This window comes from Corythoichthys intestinalis, chromosome 11 (genome assembly GCF_030265065.1).
Source record: "Corythoichthys intestinalis isolate RoL2023-P3 chromosome 11, ASM3026506v1, whole genome shotgun sequence".
Classification (NCBI taxonomy): Eukaryota; Metazoa; Chordata; class Actinopteri; order Syngnathiformes; family Syngnathidae; genus Corythoichthys; species Corythoichthys intestinalis.
The window spans coordinates 9,351,642-9,374,024 of record NC_080405.1 but is presented as its reverse complement, the minus strand read 5'-3'; the positions used below and the strand labels follow the sequence as shown (position 1 = coordinate 9,374,024).

The window sequence follows — 22,383 nt, the reverse complement described above, 5'->3', positions numbered from 1 at the left end:
CTCCATTTCTTGGAAGTGTAAATTTTATTCTTTGCCTGAACTTGAGGTGGCAGGTGGCTGGCAAATTTATTGCTTGTGGCTCATCTTTTAATTTCCACGCATAAACATGTCATTGGTGGGAATTCAACCATGCAAGACCATCCATATGCATGACTTTAACTTTCAAAGTGAACGAGGAAGGAAAATTACGTGTTCCAATGGCGCAGTGCCACTCAAAAGATTAAATCAGAGTGCGCCACTTCTAAAGTGGGGTCAATTATTTCTCCTTTGCCATCAGTCTGTTCTCATCTTTTGTATCTGATAATGCTCCCTCTGTGTAATCACATGGATAAGATTACAGATATTTTGACAAGACAGTTGGCAATTTGGATCAGAGATAATGACTTCGCTGTTTATTTCAGCTCTCGAGTAGGGAACCATTACTGCCCTTGACCCTTAATGCTTCCTCTAATGCAGGGGTCCCCAAACTTTTTCCTGTGAGGGCCACATAACCCTTCTCTTCTCTGATGAGGGGCCGGGGTCAGTTTGTAACAGAAAAAGTGTGACGATTGCAGGAGTGCCTAAATGTAAAAATGTATTGTTTTTCAGAAAGCCACAATCAAATAACCCTTTCTGGATTCTTCACGGAACCAAAGTAAATAAAATAAAAATGATAATATAATATAATAATATAATAATATAATATAATATAGTATAATATAATATAATATAATATAATTAGGGCTGTCAAACGATTAAAATTTTTAAGCGAGTTAATCACAGCTTAAAAATTAATCGTAATTAATCGCAATTCAAACATCTCTAAAATATGCCTTATTTTTCTGTAAATTATTGTTGGAATGGAAAGATAAGACTCAAGACGGATATATACATTCAACATACTGTACATAAGTACTGTATTTGTTTATTATAACAATAAATCAACAAGATGGCATTAACATTAATATTCTGTCAAAGCAATCCCTGGATAGAAAGACTTGTAGTTCTTAAAAGATAGATTTTAGTACAAATTATAGAAATTTTATGTTAAAACCCCTCTTAATGTTTTCGTTTTAATAAAATTGGTAAAATTTTCAATCAAAAAAATTAACTAGTAGCTCACCATTGTTGATGTCAAGAATTACACAATGCTCATGGTGCATAAAATCAGTCGCACCCAAGCGCCAGCAGAGGGAGACAAAAAACACAACAAGTGGACATGACACTGCTGTCATTTTAATCTGTTTGAGCGGGGCATATGCGTTAATTGCGTCAAATATTTTAACGTGATTAATGAAAAAAATTAATTACCGCCCGTTAACGCGATAACTTTGACAGCCCTTAATATAATATAATATAATATAATCAGGGGTGCACATAATTTTTTTGCCCAGGTTCTCAGAGGAGGACCTGGAGATGTGACTTGGTCCTCATTGAGCTTGAGAGCCGACCCACCTGATGCGATAAATTTATGACAAGCTTTACTTAGAGCCAATTAACTTTGATTAATTATATTAACAGTTAATGCTTGATTAACATCAACTGGCACAACAAAATTGCCATTACTTTGAAGTGAAATGTAAAGAAATAAACATAAAAGCACCAATTCAAAATAAAGGGCATTATGCGACTCCCACATTAACTCCAAGCCTTTTTAAAAGTGGGATGTCCTCCTCATAAGACCTCATTGAACGTGCATGTTTAGCTTTGTAAAATGCGAGCAAAAACACGTTTGTCAGTGCATGTCGCTGTTCATTACCTTTATTCCGCCCTATTCCGCCGCATGTCCATAGGGCGAGTGGGGTCCTGTTTGACATCGATAGTTTGCTTAATTGCCACATGCTCTCTGTTTTTTTCGTGCTTTTCAAAGTTTGGATGGCTGAAATTCTTTGACCCTACATATAATGCGTTGCTCTAATCGGCGACATTGGGATTCTCACGGCACATTTTGTACCGAATTTCCGTGCGAGCATCATTCGCTTCTAGCCAGGGTACCTCCTGTAGCCACTTTTCAGCAAAAGTCCTTTTTTTCGGTAGCTCCGGTGACGTCTCTGTCGTCTGTCTGTCTTTTGACGGGGGTGGGGGAACACGGAAGTAATTACTCAGTGTGGCCTGGCTCATCGACATTTTGAGAAGTTATTTTCTCGTGTCCGCCGCAAATAGAGTGGTCAGCCATCGGTACGCAAAAGCGTATGGAAGCCGTTGAGGGCCAGCGCGTTTGTCTACGTCCAGTACGCATGTGTGGACCACTTATGTGCACCCCTGAATATAATATAATATAATATAATATCATGTAATATAATATAATAATACTGTATTAATTAAATAGATAATAACCAAATAACCATTGCTCAGTTCTTCACAGAAAAAAGCCAGGACATAAATAACTCTATTGAGAAAAAAAAAAAAAAGTTTTTTTATTTATTTATTTATTTATTTATTTTTTTAACAATTTTTGTTTTTGTTTTTTTTTTTTTTGTTTTTTTTTGTTCAGGGGGCCGGACCAAATGTGGCCGTAGTTTGGGGACCCCTGCTCTAATGTCTCGACAAATGTCCTTTATTTTCTAAACTCTACTTCAATGCTGGAAAACATAAGCAAATCTCACTGTGCCTGTAAATGGGGTGCACCATGTCTATAAATAGATACACTGTGGGAACAAACTAATGGGAGGAGGGTGCAATATATGTGAAGTAAAGATAGGCCGATTATCGGTTCCGATATTTAGAAATTTAACGTATATCGGTATCAGCCTTTAAGATCCGACCTGCTGATATGAAGAAAAAAAAAAAAAACAGTTTAAAACTACCGGAATTTTCGCACTATAGGGCGCGCCTGACTATAAGCCACCACTAGGGGTGTGACAAAATATCGAAATGGTGATATACTGTGATACTTTTTATCCCAAAAGGTTATCGATATGCTGCTGCCAAAAATCGAGATATCGTTTTAAAAAGGTCTGTAGGTTCCAAAACGTAAAAAGCCCAGCTCAACACTCTCTTCCTTGTTTTCCTCACCAGCCTGCTGGACAGCGGCCAAAAAAAGACTGTCAAGCTGCTGGTTCTGAGTTCGTTCGTTTAATCCGACAAAACGTAATCCAAACGCAAACAAAAGAGCAAATGAGTGGGAAATGAGGAAATGAAAAATAATCCATTTGATAGTTAAATCCAAAAACAAAGAGATCGATAGAGTAGAAAGAGAGGTCCAAAAACTGTGGCTCTCTGGCTCATGCCTTAACGCAACTGTCGCACACACAGCTACTTCTGCATACATCTTCAAACGTGACGTCACAAACTAGTTCCATAGAATCGAAATGAATTGTTCACAATTAACAAGAATGATAAACTAAACCATTATTTAGGCTCCTACAGTGTCAATGTCAAAAATTTAACCAATAAGTTGCTACCAAAATCTTCCACCATAATAGTGTCTCAGTTAACTCTAAGGCTGCATTGACGGTGCTCGACGCCCAATCCATTTAGACTAGGAACGTTTGTTCATTCGAAACCAGAGCATTCAGTCATTCTGTCTGATTTTTAGGGCATTTACAGGTCACTTGCTGTTCATTTTAGGGCATTTACGGTTCATTTCCTGTTGCATCACTGCCTATTCATTTGGCTGATTCCCAGGTCACTTCCTGTTCTGTAACGCCAAATCAACAGGAAGTAACTGAAAATCAACAGGTAAATGTCCTTAAATGGCCCAAAATTACCTCGTTGCCGAACATTGGTTGCCACTACCGGCCATAGACGTTCAATCAGTTTGAAATTCAAATGGATTGGATGTGTACTATTGACAAACTCATTTCAATTCACAGTAGAAGCTTGTTTTTCTGTTTATTAGCTGTTTGGTCAGAAAATCATTCTAGGATATTCTACAATAGGAGTGGGAACCTCAGGGCACCTCACGATACGATACGATTCGCGATACAAGGCTCACGATAACGATTATATCACGATACAGCGATTATCGATATATTGGTCAGAAATTGGATACATGACATTCTACGATACAACTATTGAAACGGAAAAAAAAAAAAAAAAAAAGATATTTAAAAATAGAAAAAATACTGTTTAAGTCATTTATTAAACAGTGACACCTTTTCTGCGCAACATTGCTGTAAAATATAAATCTACTGCAAATTGTGCCCCTGCACATATAGAGGAAGAGAGATCATGATGAATGGCACCCTTAATTTCTTTAAAGTTTTAAATCTTTAAATAAATAAATAAATAAAAAGTGCCGTAGGTGTCAGCAGTTGAGCTTGGAGTGGGGCAATGATAAAATTGGTGGGTCTTTTCTTCGTATATGACCTTTGTTGCTTGGTTTGAGCACTTCCGCTATCTGCTTCAGCATTTAAGATGTCAGACTTGCTCAGTCACAGTCTTCCTCAGCTTAAAAACAACAAAATAAAACAAAAAATATTAGCTACTTCATAGCGTTTGAGTTGAAATCCTGATTTTTTTGTGTTGGAAGTATTGAATTAAAAAAAATATGAATTGAATGTATAGAAATTAAAAATTCAATAATTACCTATTTTTAATATGTAGGCTACATTAATTATCATGCACATCACTTTATATATCTTGGAACCTATTCAAACCATTTTTATAGCTTATTGTATCAAAATGACAGTAATAACAGTTTGTGTAGTAAACTAGATGGAAATTGGTTCTCAAATAAATCGGTAAATTCATGTGGGCTTGTTCGATATTCATTTTCATCCAGTTTAGGGTCCTGGTTTATTTTATATCATTCAACACCAAATGTCACCAAAATAATACATGTAAATTAAAAAGTCAATTACATTGCAAAACTTTCTTACCTCAAGTGACGAAAGCGAAGCTCACAAACTCCGGTGTCCACTACGTCACCAGCTCCCAGTGAAACTTATTTTTCTTAGACAATTCTTGCATACAGCAAAGTCCTTGTTCACCTTACTTCCTTTCTTGTTGGTGTAAAATCTAAAGTGTGTCCCCATTTGTGATTTGTAGCAATATTTTTCTCATTTTTTCCTCCACCGTTCTCACGGAGCTTTATTTTTTCAACCCACTTGGAGCTTCCTCTCCTTCTCTAGACAACTTGTGCGCACTTTACCCTCACCGCTACTCCCGAGCGCCCCTAGTGGACCGCCAAGGAATTGCTCAACACACATTGAGCAGTTTACAGCATCCATACTCCATTGTATGGCCAATATGTTAAATAAAAGTATCGATTCTTGGCGGGAGCATATCGATAACCCATCGGGTTGCAACATATCGCGATATATCGCTGTATCGAGATATTGTCACACTCTTATTCTACAATGTATCGATAATCGTTGTATCGCCGTATCGTCAGTTCGTTATCGTGAGCTTCGCACCGCTAATCGTATCGTGAGGTACCAAGAGGTTCCCGCTCCTAGCCGCCACCCACCAAACTTGACACGAAAACGACATTTGTTCATAGATAAGCCACTATGGACTGTAAGCCATAGCTGTTCTAACCGTATTATGGTACATTTACACCAAAAGATAATACGTCATTTCACAGCGGCATCATTTGACAGTCATAAGACCAAATTAACTAACATGAAGCTTTGAGCCAATTGGCTGCGAGGCTTCATTGCTTCAAGAAGCTTCATTTGGCCATCACTGCTCCCTTGGGGGACAGTCAACCTCGACTGCCACCTGCTGTCAACACTGTTGTTGTCCAACATGCATCCTAGCATGCGTTGCTGCACTGCAGATGTAAATAACAATCAAAATTCATGTTCTGAGCCAATTATTTCTTCAGTTACTGTTTCATTTGTTTCATTAATTGCTAGTTATGGTATTTGGTAACACTTTCTTTGACAGTGGCGCCATAAGACAAAATCATAAATATGACAGGAGACCGTTATTAGCATTTATAAATGCTTATAACAGATGTCATTTAGTGTTCTCCGGCAAATTATCTCACTTTTGAATGGATGTAAAAGATCCAAGCTGGACATAAATGGAGTTAGTGACATAATTTGCTGGATGACACTTAATGACATATGTCATAAGCATTCAGGAATGCCCATGTTAGTGTCATGTCTTGAGGTGGGAATCTTGGGGCACCTGGGCACCTAACGATTCGATTACGATTCAGAGGCTCCAATTTGATTATAAATTGTTCAAAAATCGTCTCAGGCTAAACCAAAGTAGTATTTCAGTACCAAGTTAACAGTTAAAAACAGTAAATAAAATACTCAAATCCCCATTCTGGATCAGCAGCTTTAAACTACATTCAATTAATTTAATGTTGTGAATCAAGTTGCTAAAATTGCTCCCGTTATTGCATTAGTTCCCTTCAGTCTACTTTCGACATGTCCAAGTTTTTTAAAACTGTTTATTTAAAGATATTCAAGTCAAGATTTTGCCGATTTAGGAGTATTTTAGATAAAAAGTTAATTAGGTTCGCTACAACAGAGCCTTCTAAAGAAGTCTACTGCTTTCAGATGGCGGCTGTTTACCCACGCCGGCAATTCTGTCATTTCACAACTAGTTCTCTATACATGTTCTAACACCGCGCTCGTCTGTAATTTCGCATCTAGTTCTACATATATGTGATATCTACCGTAGCCGTATGTGGCTGTATGTTTGTAGCAACTAGCAACTGGGCGTTGTTTGTTGCAGCTGTTGACCACAGTCAGGTATTATTGTTTTTTTTTTTATCTAGCGGCATGAGTTGAACATGATATTTACTCTTGGTCCGTTTCTCATTGCGTGTTTTACTTCCGCTTTACCTGGTATAATTCATTAGTGGGAATTTGGATGTTTGTGAATTGTTCTCGAATCTTCCACGGCCGACTTGCGAATAATCTAAGAATCGATTAACATGTCATAATCATGAAAGTCTTATGACGCAACTGTCAAAAAAAGTAGTACCTATTAACCCAAATAAATCGACAAATAAGCTGCACTGGACGATAAGACACAGGATTCAAAATGAAGGAAAAAAATAGCGGTTTATAGTCCGAAAATTCAGTAGGGTATTTCAGCTCGGATGAGGGTGCACCTCTCTCTCCTGCCTGCTGTCTCCTGCACTAGCATTCACCCGTTCCTCTGATTGGTTAAATGGTAATGGTAAATGGAGTTACACTTGTATTGCATGTTTCTACCTTTTTAAGGCCCTCAAATCGCTTCACACTATATCCTCATCTGCCTACTCGTTACGTAGCACCAGGAGCAATGTGGGATTTAGTATCGTGCGGAAGGATACTTAGACGAGGTCATCAGGGCGGTGAATCGAACCCACAACCTCTGGTTTGGGCAACGACTACCTCTGAACCATGCTACTCCCTATTATTAGCTATTATTTTCTATTTGTGTGATTCAATAAACATGCTTTAGGCATTTCAATGAAGTTCAGTGTTTGCATTATTCAATTTTTACACTTTTACTGCAAATGACTATCTGCTCCAAAAATAGGTTATCGGCCCTGCTAACTACTAATAATCGGTATTCGTCCTGAAAAACACATGTTGCTCGATCTCTAATGTGTAGTACTGTATTTTCTGCACTATAAGGCGCACCGGAGTACAAGAAGCACATTCAACGAATGGCCTATTTCAAAACTGTTTTTTCATATACTGTATAGGGTGCACCACATTATAAAACTTATTATTATTATTTGTATTAGTAGTTGTAGTCGTAGTAGTTGTTGTTGTAGTAGTAGTAGTAGTAGTAGTTGGGGTTGTGTTATGCATCCACTAGATGGAGCTGCACTAAAGGGAATGTCATGCCATGAGTAACCAGTATTGATCCATATACAGGGTGACCCAAAAAACGGGTGCTTTTTAACAATCCAATATACCAAGAGTGATGGAAGAAAATCTGTTTTATTTATAGTAATTGAAACCTTCAAACATGCCAATTAAGAGACAGTGATGGCATTTTCACTCTTTACAAACTGACGTTCTTTAAATGGCGCCGTCCTGTACGAATGCATTCTTGAAATCTGCTGTTGAGATTCCTCATTGATTCCTCACCTAAGCTTGAATACTGAATTTCATTTCAATACTGAATTTTTTGTTTTTCAAAGTGGTCAGCAGCAGATTTCAAGAATGCATTCATGCAGAAGCCATTTAAAGGACATTTTAAAATGAAAATTCCATAATTGTTTCTTCAATGGTGTAAAAAATTGTTTTTGTGTCACTCTGTTGTGGTGGTTGTTTTATTTGTAGTGGCTTTATGCATTCACCAGATGAAGCTACACTAAAGGCGCACTGTCAGCTTTTGAGAAAATGGAAGGCTTTTAGGTGCGCCTTATAGTGCGGAAAAGCCGGTATATTTTATATAATGCACCAAGGTGATCAAGGCTATTGAAGACTGATGGTTGATTGGCTTCTGCTCACCACTTCACCTGCAGCCCATGGGAGTAATACCATTGACAAATCTCTTTATTTCACCTCTCAGCTCCAACAGTCCCAAATGACACCTACCGTGCTACCTCACTGCAGTGTTCCCATCAACCCCAAAGCTCATCCACTCAGCTTTCCCCACTGTGAGGTAATCCATTTTACACTCCCATGCTATTCCCAGATAACCCGTCCCTGTGTCTTCTACTTGAGATCATCGATCTAAAGATGAATCATTCTGAGATCAGATCTTTGGTTTTCATTCTGGTACCAATTATTGCCACAAAGTGAAATTATAAACGCGTCATGATAGCAGAGTCTCATATGGTTATGTTTCCTTTTGGATGACTTTCACAATAATGGTATCTGACAGGATTCAATCTAATATGCATTTTGGCTGTGCTCCTTCTTTCCAGAGAATAGTGTGTTGTCTTGCCCAGGTTTGTCTATAATCGCTCAAATAAAATGACTATGATGGGTATAGCTCTTGTTTTGATGGGGTTCTGATTGTAGGTTCATTCCAAAAGAAGCAAAGGCGTAAATATTGCCTCTTAACTGAAGCTATTGACTTGTGCATTCAGATTGTCAAACAGGTGTAGGAAGCTGGAGTGGTAGTTTGTTGCCGTGTTCCACACTATTTCACAGCCCTAAGCCTTTAATCACAGCAGTCCCAATGAATGCACAACATGAAATGGAACTTCCAAAACTGATTCTATATTGATGAATGCCAGGGATGGTTTACAGCAAAAAAGCAAGTGATTATTAACCTTTAAAAATGTCTTTTTTCAAGGCAGCAGACAGTTTTTGCTGCAGATGTGCTTAAAATCGATCCCTTCAAAGAAAGTGTATGAGGCGGAATACTAATTCACAATTATTGCTATTACTTTTAGTATTAGTGATGGATGTTCCTGTATCTAGACCGCTGTGCCCCCACATCACATTCGTTTCCTCTATTTCTTTGTATGTTAATCCTTTCAAGGCAACTCGTGTCATTACAAACCTGGCATACACACATTAGTTACCGTTTACCGTGTCAAGATTAACAGGATTACTGATTACAGTTCACACGATTGTTACCTATTTAACCTTGACCCTTTTGCACACTTTTGTGTTGTTGTATCTGTTTAGAAGGACTTGCAAACAAATCATGAGCTTATTCTGACTCTAGGTCTTCAAGTGGTTATTTGTGTGTTTAAGTCGTTGGTGGATAAGCATCAAAACAAGCCTGTTCTGCGCACGACTACCCTCCAATTGTCGTTGCCTCTGAACCCCACATAACTCCAGTGTTGCCATGGGTGGTTGCCATGTCATGTGGAGAATGGATATGGTAGTTCATTTTATTTTGTCTGTTGGAGGACTGGATCAGGTTTGCTTGGATAAAACGGGAAGCAAGTGGGCAATTTTGATCCGAAGGAGATTAGAAGCAATCCTTTGATTATTATTTTGTGTGTGTGTGTGTGTGTGTGTTAGTTGCATCAACCAACTACCCGGACTATGCACGACTGTATTAATGCATTGACTCATCTCATGGCCTGGCATTCTTGGCATCCTTTACACTGACAGAAGTGCAAACAGAATTGTCAGGAAGGACACGGAAGCAGGTGGCAGGGGTGCAGACTGCATGAGGCTACATATGGCCAAACCTAGCATTATTTAGCCTGAGAGTTGTTACAGATGAGGAGCAGACTTCATCTCCCTGTTCCTCATCCCCTCTCATTAATCTAGCTGTGTAGCTCTGGCCTACTTCCCATGAGTTGGGGGTGCAGGTTTGAGTGGCCTCTCATTTAATGAAGTCATTTGTCTATCCTTTCTGCCATCACCTGCTTCTGTGTGCCAGCATTTCCCTATCACCCCCTCCCTTCAAAGCCTTGAGGGCATTTATGTATTTTACTTGATGAGGTTGTGCCAACATGTTTTCTCAACCCCAACCCCCTGCACCCGCCAATTCATATTCTTCATTTACCCCCGCGTTGTCATTGTAGATCACTATTTGAGGCCTCTACTTATGGAAACTGTCAGTCCAGGTGTACTATTACAGGGCTCATTTTGAAGATGAGCTCTCTTTGCATCTTTTGAGAACAAAAATCGTGGCTTGCTGATGCGCATTATCCTCCATCTGTCTCTTCTTTATGCATGATTTAAGACATTGACGCTCTTTGGCAGCTTAAACACTCTAGTCTTTGTTGCACCTTTTGGCCGCTCTTCAACTTATGGATATGTGTACTGGCCAGCATAAAATACGAATGTTCTCATCTGTTTTTCTTCTACATTTTTGCATTACGTTTTTGGTGTAGTGATACAGACATTTGTTGTGTATTGGCCTAATCGGGTTGGTGTATACTTGTCAGATAAGAGTTACACAAGCTTTTGTTTCTTCAGAGAAATATTCCCAATCTCATGTTACTTCACATGGCCCTTTCTTCACTTCACTCCCGCCACTGTAGCTATCGGTCATGACCGTCGTAGTCTGAAGGTCAGTACTGAAATATCGCTCTGAATTGGGAAATATGCATTGTAAATTCAATAATCTTGTTTTGGATCCACCCAGTTTTGTATTTGGCAGCCCTTTTAATTTTCGTCTGTCTTTTGGACGATAATACTTATTAGTCTTAGTCACATTTTAGTCATTTCAAAATGTGTTTTGCCTCGTCTAATTTTAGTCGACGTTTACTCAATATTTCCGTCTGCAAAATTTGAAAGTTTCTTCCAAAAATAAATTTAAAAAAGTCAAACCATCTTGACATTCATATTGTTTTCCTGAAAAATAATTGCATATTTCTTAACCTGTTACCTTACAATGACTGACTTTTGACCAATAAAATGACCTACTTTTACAAAATACACACTTGATACATTCTGCCTCTGACAACAATAGGGAACATGCCAATTTACTGCTTAAAAATTATTACTATTTACTAGAGATGCACGATAATATCGGTCACCGATAATTATCGGCCGATAATGGCAATTATGACGTCACACAGATAATCCAGATAAAACGAAATTCAACCGATAATGTAATCCGATAATTATATACTTGATTTAGCCTCCAAATGTGCGCAATCAACAGTTTTGTCCAATTCTGCTAGTTTTAAGGTGTTTTTGCAGTGTAGTAATGTGATATATGTTAGGAATGGCTTACTTTTAAAGGCATTTTTCTGCAACTTGGGTGTTAACTCCTTAAGTAATTGTTGCCAAAAGCTTACCATTACACAATGTCATTGCCATTGTTTAATTGTTGGAATTTACTACTTGTTCACATTTGATGTGGAAAAAAAATAGCACTACATTACATTTTTGCACAGTAACATTTATCTTTGTATACTTTAAAATTTTACATACATATTTGAATAGTATTATCGGCGTGACATTATCGGTTATCGGGTGGAAGGGGCAGGTAATTATCGGTTATCGATATCGGTTGAAAAATGTATTATCGTGCATCACTACTATTTACCAATACGGCCAGACCTGGCACTATAAGGCGTCATCATAGCAAGTTCCATATACATATTCATTTCATTTCATATACAAGTAATATAAAACATAGCAGGTAAAAATCAAATCTAAATATAACTTAACATTGTCCATTATCACTTGAAAATGTCCTCATTATTCAAATCAATAATAAGTGACCTTAACCAACCTCATTGTTCTAGAAATTGGCATTGGTGGATCCGCCATATAGTCAGCTTGAAAACAAGACGCTGACCTTGAATTTGGAGCAAACGATAAAGTTTCTGTGACAATAGTTTTAAGGCTTGCCACAAGAAGGCACGCGGGGCAGGAATCACAAAAAGGTGAAAAATCCGGGGATGCCATTTTGTCGCGAAGGGGCGGGTTTTCACAAGTGCCTACATTGACAGACGAGCACATATTGTAGCAATACCAAACATTCATCCCAATACTTTGTTATGTAACCTTTGTTGGCAATAACGGAGGCCAAACGTTTTCTGTAACTCATCACAAGCTTTTCACACACTGTTGCTGGTATTTTGGCCCATTCCTCCATGCAGATCTCCTCTAGAGCAGTGATATTTTGGGGCAGTCGTTGGGCAACACAGACTTTCAACTCCCTCCACAGATTTTCTATGGGGTTGAGATCTGGAGACTGGCTAGGCCACTCCAGGACCTTGAAATGCTTCTTACGAAGCCACTCCTTTGTTGCCCTGGCTGTGTGTTTGGGATCATTGTCATGCTGAAAGACACAGCCACGTCTCATCTTCAATGCCATTGCTGATGGAAGGACATTTTCACTCAAAATCTCTCGATACATGGACCCATTCATTCTTTCCTTTACACAGATCAGTTGTGCTGGTCCCTTTGCAGAAAAACAGCCCCAAAGCATGATGTTTCCATGCTTCACAGTGGGTATGGTGTTCTTCGGATGCAATTCAGTATTCTTTCTTCTCCAAACACGAGAACCTGTGTTTCTACCAAAAAGTTCTATTTTGGTTTCATCTGACCATAACACATTCTCCCAGTCCTCTTCTGGATCATCCAAATGCTCTCTAGCGAACCGCAGACAGGCCTGGATGTGTACTTTCTTCAGCAGGGGTACACGTCTTGCAGTGCAGGATTTGAGTTCCTGGCAGCACATTGTGTTACTGATCGTAGCCTTTGTTACTGTGGTCCCAGCTCTCTGTAGGTCATTCACTAGGTCCTCCCGTGTGGTTCTGGGATTTTTGCTCACCGTTCTTGTTATCATTTTGACGCCACGGGGTGAGATCTTGCATGGAGCCCTAGATCGAGGGAGATTATCAGTGGTCTTGTATGTCTTCCATTTTCTAATAATTGCTCCCACAGTTGATTTCTTTACACCAAGCGTTTTACCTATTGCAGATTCATTCTTCCCAGCCTGGTGCAGGTCTACAATTTTGTCTCTGGTGTCCTTCGATAGCTCTTTGGTCTTGGCCATAGTGGAGTGTGACTGACTGAGGTTGTGGACAGGTGTCTTTTATACCAATAAGTTAAATCAGGTGCCATTAATACAGGTAACGAGTGGAGCCTCGTTAGACCTCTCAAAGAGCCAGAAATCTTGCTTGTTTGTAGGTGACCAAATACTTTTTTCCCACTCTAATTTGGAAATAAATTCTTTAAAAATCAAACAATGTAATTTTCTGTTTTTTTCCCCCACATTCTGTCTCTCATGGTTGAGGTTTACCCATGTTGACAATTACAGGCCTCTCTAATCTTTTCAAGTCGGAGAACTTGCACAATTGGTGGTTGACTTAAGACTTATTAGCCCCACTATACAAATTAGGGCTGGGCGATATGGCCTTAAGTACGTATCACGATAAATTGAGCAGATTTACCTCGATAACGATAAATGACGATAAATTCGCCCAAGCAAACTGTTATATAATTTGAAAATTTGAATCAATGCATGGAATACAAATTAAGTTTCTCATTAAATTTATTTACCAGCTTTCAATTTAACAATTGCACATGCAGTCTAAACATTAAGTATTTAAAAAAAAATCTTGTAAACAATAAGAATTCTTGTGTGAACATTTATAACAGCTTGAAAGACTTGAAAAATATCATCACTTGAATTTCATTAAATTCATTCCGCATTGTTATACACTAGATAGTGGCATACGTTTAGATATTTAGAATAGATACAAATACGACACATCCACCCGCCCCCCAGAAATTATACTTAATTAAAAAATAAAATGTTTCACGAACCTTTCCTTTCTTTTATTCGGGTCAATTATTTACATCTTATGATTTTGGAAATCCTTACAGTATGCAATAAATAATATTCCTGTTCCCAAGCACTGTGCTTACTGTACTGTAATTTTTACAAAAAATAAACAATACATAGTTACTCCCCGTCATCTAGGACGAGCCACTTACAAGACTAGCACTGTCGTGTATTACAAATACTGCTTTGAACACATCTTCACAGACAAAAGCAATGACACAGGCTTAAAGAGGTCAACTTTAATTGTGTAAATCACACTTAATAACGACACGATCTCCTGGTTGAAATAGACGACATCCACTTAATTCTATTGAAGATATGTAATGCTGAGGCAATTTGTCAACTTTACTTTTAAAAAGAAACGTGCACTGTTTATCCAGTAGATGGGGCTCTTGCAGTGTGTCAAACAGTGATTCAATTTAGGACAATTGTCTTAAAAGTGGTTCATTGTTTCAGAAAGCCTCGGTTTTTCCATCCCTATCTGGAACCCGTCAAAAGTTTACTTAATGTCGGGTGAAAGTTTGGCGAAGCTAACTTAAGCCCAACTTCATCCCGTTTACTTGTAGCGTTAGCCGTTAGCGTTAGCTGCTAGCGTTAGCCTACCGGGCTTCTGTTTGATTGGCTTCCTGACAACCATGTGACTCCAAACGTAAGCACACTGTCTGCTTTCTTAAAGGGGAATGAACATAGCCGAACAACACAGAGTCAAAGCGGGATGAAAAGACTATATTTTCTTCTTTTATTAAATTACCGAATTTACCGACATGGTCAAAATTACGTCGGTCATCGTGAAGAATTTTGGTAACGGTAAATTTTCGGTTTACCGCCCTGCTCTAATACAAATCACATGATAATGCACTCAGCAGGAAAACGGCACATTATTTTCAATTAAGTATGCACACCGGGACTCAACCCCACCCCACCCCACCCCACCACATTTTGTACCGCATTTCCGTGCGAGCATCATTTGCTACTAGCCATGGTACCTCCTGTAGCCACTTTTCAGCAAAAGTCCTTTTTTTCGGTAGCTCCAGTGACGTCTCTGTCGTCTGTCTGTCTTTTGACGGGGGTGGGGGAACACGGCAGTAATTACTCAGTGTGGCCTGCCTCTTCGACATTTTGAGAAGTTATTTTCTCGTGTCCGCCGCAAATACAGTGGTCAGCCATCGGTACGCAAAAGCGTATGGAAGCCGTTGAGGGCCGGCATGTTTGTCTACGTCCAGTAAGTAGTAGTATGTACTTATGTGCACCCCTGGCTATGATGCAAGTTAACGACATATAAAATGTCACACTTTGAGAACATGTGACGGAAACTAAGGCGCATTTTCGTCTCGCCAGACGAAAACTGGCATTCGTGTTATGTTTTAGTCTCCCAAGACACGATTATGGTTATTGTCTCGTCATCATCATGAAAAAATTGTTCGTCGACAAAATATTTTCGTCATATTCATCTTTGACGAAAATAACACTGGATCCACCGATTGCTTTTTGACTCCCATTCAAATAACAAATTGAGTCACTGCTGGTTCATGCACGGAACGTTTTGTCCCCATTGCTTTACCCAAATTAAGCATGTACTCATAAAAAGGACGCTTGCCCGGGAGTGTTTCTTCGTCCGTTCCCCGGGCAATCGGGAAGCACTTAACTTTGAGCTTTGGTTCATACTCGCAACCAAATAGGTTTGCACTCTAGAGCCCAACTTACTCTAAATAACTCCTTTCACAGCATTGTTTATTTTACGGTGGAGAATTTTCAACTTCACCTGAAGTGAGGATGTGTTATTGCACTTGGAGAGCAATCATCTCTCTACAAGTGCAATCAAATTTCCCCACATCAGATGCAGACGTGGTATTGAGCTTAGCTGCAAGGCTTGAGGGAAGGAAGAACGTGGAGGTTGACCTTGGTCACTTTAAATAAAAACTGTTGGCTCCATGTCCCCTATCCAATAGGCTGTGTAAAAAGATAGATACCAATACCAAGATATAGATTTCTGTTATAATCTGGGGGGTGTTTTACTCCATTCAGTGTGTGCAAAATCAAAGCATTGATTCTTGCTGATGGGCCACATTGTGCTGAGTGCTGTTATGTGTGTCTGTCAGGGTTTTACCATGAATCACTTTTTAATTAAGCTTTCATCAAAATGGATATGAAAGTTCCAGCCATTGTTGTTTTCGTCAAAGATGATAGTAATGAAAATACTTCGTTGACAAACAATTTTTTCATGACGATGCCGAGCTAAAAACGTGTCTTGTGAGACTAAAACTCAACAAGATGAATGCCAGTTTTCATGTGACGAGACGGAAATGCGACATATTTTCTGTCATAGATTCACAATATGTGCCATATTCATACTGTACATGGAGTATGTCGGCCTGCATCTTAGCAGTGTTTGTATCGTGTCACTCATGTGAGATGTGCTGCCCCCCTACCCTCTATCCTCACCAGTGTTAGGATGTGCTTCAAGCTAGGTTGCACACCAGTGTTGTTTTTGTCAGCCCGTTTAATTTTTGTCTTAGTCTTTTGAACAAGAATACTTATTAGTCGTAGTCATATTTTAGTAATTTCAAAATGTTCTCGTTTTAGTCGCCAAAATCTCTTACTAATTTGATCTACTTTTAGTCGACAGTTACTCAAAATATTTTCGTTTGTAATATTAAAAAATTAAAGTCCAAAAGTAAAGGTTTCCAACAATTTCAAATGAACTTAGAGAGATGAGCACATATTGTAGACATCAGGACAACGCCCACTTTGTGATGATAATACACCTAGCAGAAAAAGCAGTAAATTATTTTCAATTAAAACCTACCTAGAAGCCACAAACGGTTTGTGAAAATAAATAAGTGCTGTCACATTTATCAAGTTAACGGGCGGTAATTAATTCTATGAATTAATCACGTTAAAATATTTGACACAATTACCGCATGCACGGAATGACCCGTTCATGCGTTGCCTCACAGTTTACAATGACGCCGTTTTAACACACTGAGAGGGAAAAGGCAGAGAAATGCGAGTGGACAGAAGCGTTCATTGGACCGTGCCTTTTATTGCTTTAATCTTCGTCGCTACAGTACGAACTTTTTCTTAACACGCTTAATTGAACACGACACAGAACATACTGTATACCATTTGCAGCCACCACTGACAGTCATGGTTGCCCAACTTTCCATCATGCATTTGGGGGGAACAGTTAAGTCGCTACAGTGTCATTTAGTGAAAGCACAAAAAAAATAATATTCCTATCTCTCAAAAAAATGTTCACAAAAAGAAAAGCGCTCATTGCAAAGAGGACTGGCATTCCCAATCAAAATAACTGCAAAATACACATGAAACTTACTCAGACTTTGCCTTAGCTAGATCATTAATTACTTTATAACTCACCATTGACACCTTGTGGTGTGTTTCAATCCCTACCTTACTGGAGGTGTGCAAAATTTCCGATTCTTAGATTCGGCCGTGGAAGATTCGAGAACGATTCACAAACATCCAAATTCCGACTATTGAAATATGTAAGTAAAGCGGAAGTAAAACACACTCAGCACGCCGCGCGGTCTTCGGGACGCAATGAGGAACGGAGCGAGAGTAGCTAAACATCATGCTTCTCATTACACGGCCGCTCGGGTAATGCCAATGCTCGACTCACGGCTCTAGCTCAGAGATAAAAAAAACCACAATAACATACCTGACTGCTGCTGACAGCTGCTACAAAGTACATCCACATAATGTTACGGTAGATATCATTTTATATAGGACTAGATGCAATATAGATTCGGTAGCGTTAGCAGCACATCTACAGAAAGCTAGATGCGGGCGTTAGTAAACGGCCGCCATCTTAAAGCAGTACACTTCCCTGCCTGCAAGGCTGTTGTAGCGAACCTTCCAAGCGAACCTAATTAACTTTTTATCTAAAATACTCCTAAATCGGTAAAATATTGACTTGAATCTTTAAAATAGTTTTAAAACCTTCACATGGAAAGTAGACAAAAGGGAAATTATGGAATAACGGGAGAAATTTTAACAACTTTAACGGTTGATTCACAACATTAAATTAATTGAATGTATTTTAAGGCTGCTGATACAGAATGGGAACTTGAGTTTTTTATTTACTGTTGTATATTTGTTTACTGTTATGTTAACTTGATACTGAAATAGTAGTTTGGTTTAGCCTGAGAGTATTTTTGAACAATTTTGGAACTAATGTACAAAACATTTAGAAAATAAAATAAAAATAAAAGAAGGGGGGTGCATCAATAATCATTTTATAATCGAATCGGAGCCTCTGAATCGTAATCGAATCGTTAGGTGCCCAAAGATTCCCAGCTCTATAGACCCTACCCACCTACGTCACAAAACCACGTGCTCGCTGTATGGTTCCGCCCACTTGTCCGTCATTTTGACTCTGTATTAGCATTGTTTTCAATTGATGGCGGAATTTAAAATGCATTTCATGGAAGACACGGTGCTTTCTGATGCCGCAAACTCACTGGATCTGTTGCATAAAAGGCGTTATGAGGAAAAGCTTCGTTCTATACAGTCGCCAGATCCATATTCGATGCCCAAATCGATGTTTTTCGACCCACTGTCTTCGCCCTGTCTGCCTGACATCTGCTACGCAGATATTTACAATTATCTTGTCCACACTAAATCAGCCTATTCTCACGAAAATATGAAAAACTTCAAGAGCTTGGAGGCTTATAAATACTTCGTTGCTGGTTGGGTGAAACAGGTCCTCGTCCACGAAAATTCGGCAGGAATCTATCTTGTGCTTGGAAAGGTGAGTTACGAAATTTTCAATTCAAAATCTTTTGTTATTGCTAACATCCACTGTCAAGTCTAATGTATTTCATGTCATTTGTCAATGGAGTTAAGGCTTTTAATGTTATATGGTTTAGCGATAGCACTCTCACTACATACATACGTGTATGTTGTCGGCGATTAGCCTAGCAATGATCTTAATTGTGGTTATTTGTCAGCCCCGTAGACGAGGCCAGTTTCTTTCACTTGGTACCAGCTAAATATTATTCAAAAAATAACGATGGTGGAAGAAAGGGAAGTCACAAACATCTTGAATTTGAAACTATGTCGTACTACGTCGTATGTTGTCGGCGATTAGCCTCGCAATGATGTTAATTGTGGTTATTTGTCAGCCCCGTAGACGAGGCCAGTTTCTTTCACTTTGTACCAGCTAAATATTATTCAAAAAATAACGATGGTGGAAGAAAGGGAAGTCACAAACATCTTGAATTTGAAACTATGTCGTACTACGTCGTATGTTGTCGGCGATTAGCCTCGCAATGATCTTAATTGTGGTTATTTGTCAGCCCAAAACCCTCTAAGTATATCTTAAAATGACTACTACATAGTCTGTGGTGATTTTTTGGTGCCCAGTTTTCACGTCGAATTGCAGCCGTCCATTTCGCTCTCTTTGGATCCCTCGGAATAAGGTAAAACTTCAAGTCCCTCCTTCCATCTTCTCTGTTAGTGCAACCAACAGCCACACACGCCTTCACCATTTTGATTATTAATGTTAAGGAGCAGAAAAACACGCCGTAAATAGGAGAAATGTACGTAGCCGTAACAGGTTAACACTATGTTTTGACGGACAAGTGGGCGGTACCATTCAGGAGAGCGGAGTTGTGACGTCACGTGGGTAAGGTCTATACCTCACGTAGTTAAAGACACTGTGGAAGAACAGCAGGGAGCCCATGTGTAATATAAAATTACTATAACTTGTACTTACATTTATCTTTTAGGAACTACAAGTCTTTCTACCCGTGGATCCCTTTAACAGAAACGGATGGTAATGCCATTTTGTGGATTTATTGTTATAATAAACAAATACAGTACTTATGTACAGTATGTTGAATGTTTGTCCGTATTGTTTTATATTTCCATTCCAAAAAAATAATTAACAGCAAAATATAGTATATTTTAGAGATGGTTTGAATTGCGATTGATTCCAATTAATTAATGTTTAAGCTGTGATTAACTCGATTAAAAATTGTTTGACAGCCCTAAATTGAATTGTCGGAGCGTTTAACATCCTCTAAACTTGATGACCAGGAAAGCCAAGTGGCTCATCTTTAGACTGGCCAGTGTTTTAAGAGGACACTCTCCATTCTGAAGCATTCTGGAGCTAATGTTAACACGAATGCAACCCTCACGCTAGGAATTACATTTAGCGTCTGATGACCACTCAGCACAGACCTTTAATGGCTAAAGCAACATTGCATATTCTCTCTTGCCAAGATAAAAAAAATCTTTGTCTGTCCAAATGAGCAAGATGTAGCACAGCCTAGCTTGAGATACATCCTAAACTCCTGTGAGGAGGGAGCGGGGCTACACATCTTTATTATCTTTATTTTGATTTTCTCATGTCCAAAAAAAAGCATTCATTCATTCATCTCACATGAGTGACACGACCCAAACACTGCTACAATGCAAGCTGACGTACTCTATGTACAATATGAAAATGTCATGCTTTGTGAACATATGACAGAAACGATATTGCATTTTGTTCTCGTTGTCGTCTCGTCAGATGAAAACTGGCATTCTTCTCGTTATGTCCTAGTCTCCCAAGCCACATGTTTAGCTCGTCATCGTCATGAAAAAAATTGTTTCTCGACGAAATATTTTTGTATATTTTTTGTCATCATTGAAGAAGAAAAACACTGCTGCGCTCTATCTTGCTTGTTTGAAAACACATGGTAAGATTTGTTTAATTTTCTTGGCAAGAAACAATATGCAATGTTTCTTTAGCCAGTAAAGGTCTGTGCTGAGTGATAATCACATACTAACTCGTAGTGTCATCGTTAGCATTTAGCGTGGCGAGCATCGTCTCTCAAACTCTCGGTCAACTTTTTTTTTTTTCACAGTTTGTGGCGTCCAGGTGGGTTTAATTAATTGAAAATAATGTACTGTTTTCCTGCTGAGTGTGTATTATCATCACGCACTTGGGGTTGTTCTTGTCGATGCTACAATATGTGCTCATCTGTCAATGTTCAATTGAATTTTGGACTTATACTTTTGAATTTTACAAAAGAAATTTAGTAATTATCGACTAAAACTAGTTTAAATTTGTTTGAGATTTCGTTGACTAAAACTAAGACACATTTTGAAATGACAAAAATATGACGAAGCCTAATACCATATTTTTTGGACTATAAGGTGCAGTTTTTTTTCATAGTTTGGCTGGGGGTGCGACTTATACTCTGGAGCGACTTGTGTGAAATTATTAACACATTATTGTATCATTTCACATGTTATTTTGGTGTTTTGGAGTGACACTGATGGTTTGGTAAACTTGTTAGCATGTTCTTTATGCTACAGTTATCTGAATAACTATTAATAGCTATGTTATTTTAACATACCGGCCATGTTTGCATTTCGTTGTTCATGCATCATGTAACATTATTGTACTGTACACTTATTCAGCATTTTGTTCTGTATTATATTTTTATTTTAAATTGCCTTTCAAGATGACATATCTGTTCTATGTGTTGGATTTTATCAAGTAAATTTCCCCTAATAATGTTTCTTATACTCCGGTGCGACTTGTGTGTTTTTTTTTCCTCTTCGTTGGGCATGTTATGGCTGCTGCGACTTATACTCAGGTGTGACTTGTAGTCCGAAAATTATAGTTAAGTATTTTCGTCCATAAGACTAAGGGGCTGTTTACGTGGTCATGCTCCAAGAATACGACAAATTTCATGTTTGTATTTCTTTGGTTCCGTCTCCATTCGAAGGATGTTGCAATTCGTTTCATCTATTCATATCAGGGGCCAGTGCAGATTTACAAGGTGACAGCCAGTTATGCACTTCCTTGACACAATCAACCTCCTCAGCCCGGAAGACAACATACCCGCCCACTCCAAGCAATGGCATTTTTCTTTTGTTCCAAAAGGTGCAAACATTAAACATATTGAAATGACAAATATTAGAAAAACAGTCAATTAAAGCCGATATTCCGCCATGTTTGTTGTTTTTAATGTTTAGTAGCAGTGGTGCGCAAGCCCAAAGTGACATGTGCGAGTGCTGACGTCATCTGCGCGAGAGCTTTGTTGCGGAGCAAGCCCTCTAATTGAATCCTTCGACTTTGGAGCCCGGGATCATAGGTTTGCGTCTTCGCCTTCTGTTTTCCCGGTCACCATATAAAGGCGAGGCCATTCCGCAACATAATTGTTGTGTCTTGGTGTCGCATCGTCACCATGTAAATGGTCCCTAAAACAAAAATTAAAAATCTACCAAAAACAACATTGGTTTCAGCAAAGTAGGTTTTGCTGTTTACTGGAAATACTGTTGTGGTTGCTTATTTAGAATTGTGAACTTGTGGTA

General features: G+C 38.7%; 1 protein-coding gene across 9 annotated transcripts in view; it reads left to right on the top strand.

Annotated features, from left to right (window-relative positions):
- The window catches only part of ndst1a (N-deacetylase/N-sulfotransferase (heparan glucosaminyl) 1a), a 143,343-nt gene that overhangs the window by 63,846 nt on the left and 57,114 nt on the right, over window positions 1-22,383 (top strand). Inside the window, exons 2-5 of one of the 9 annotated variants that reach the window (XM_057850248.1) lie at window positions 8,401-8,493; window positions 19,803-19,849; window positions 21,828-21,952; window positions 22,048-22,163. The exons of 2 other annotated variants lie outside the window; for them this stretch is intronic. The gene's annotated coding sequence lies outside the window, so the exon portion shown is untranslated. Of the gene's footprint in view, window positions 1-8,400; window positions 8,494-19,802; window positions 19,850-21,827; window positions 21,953-22,044; window positions 22,164-22,383 lie in introns of all 9 variants that reach the window. 6 more of the 9 variants (XM_057850243.1, XM_057850245.1, XM_057850244.1 and 3 more) reach the window with 6 other exon arrangements.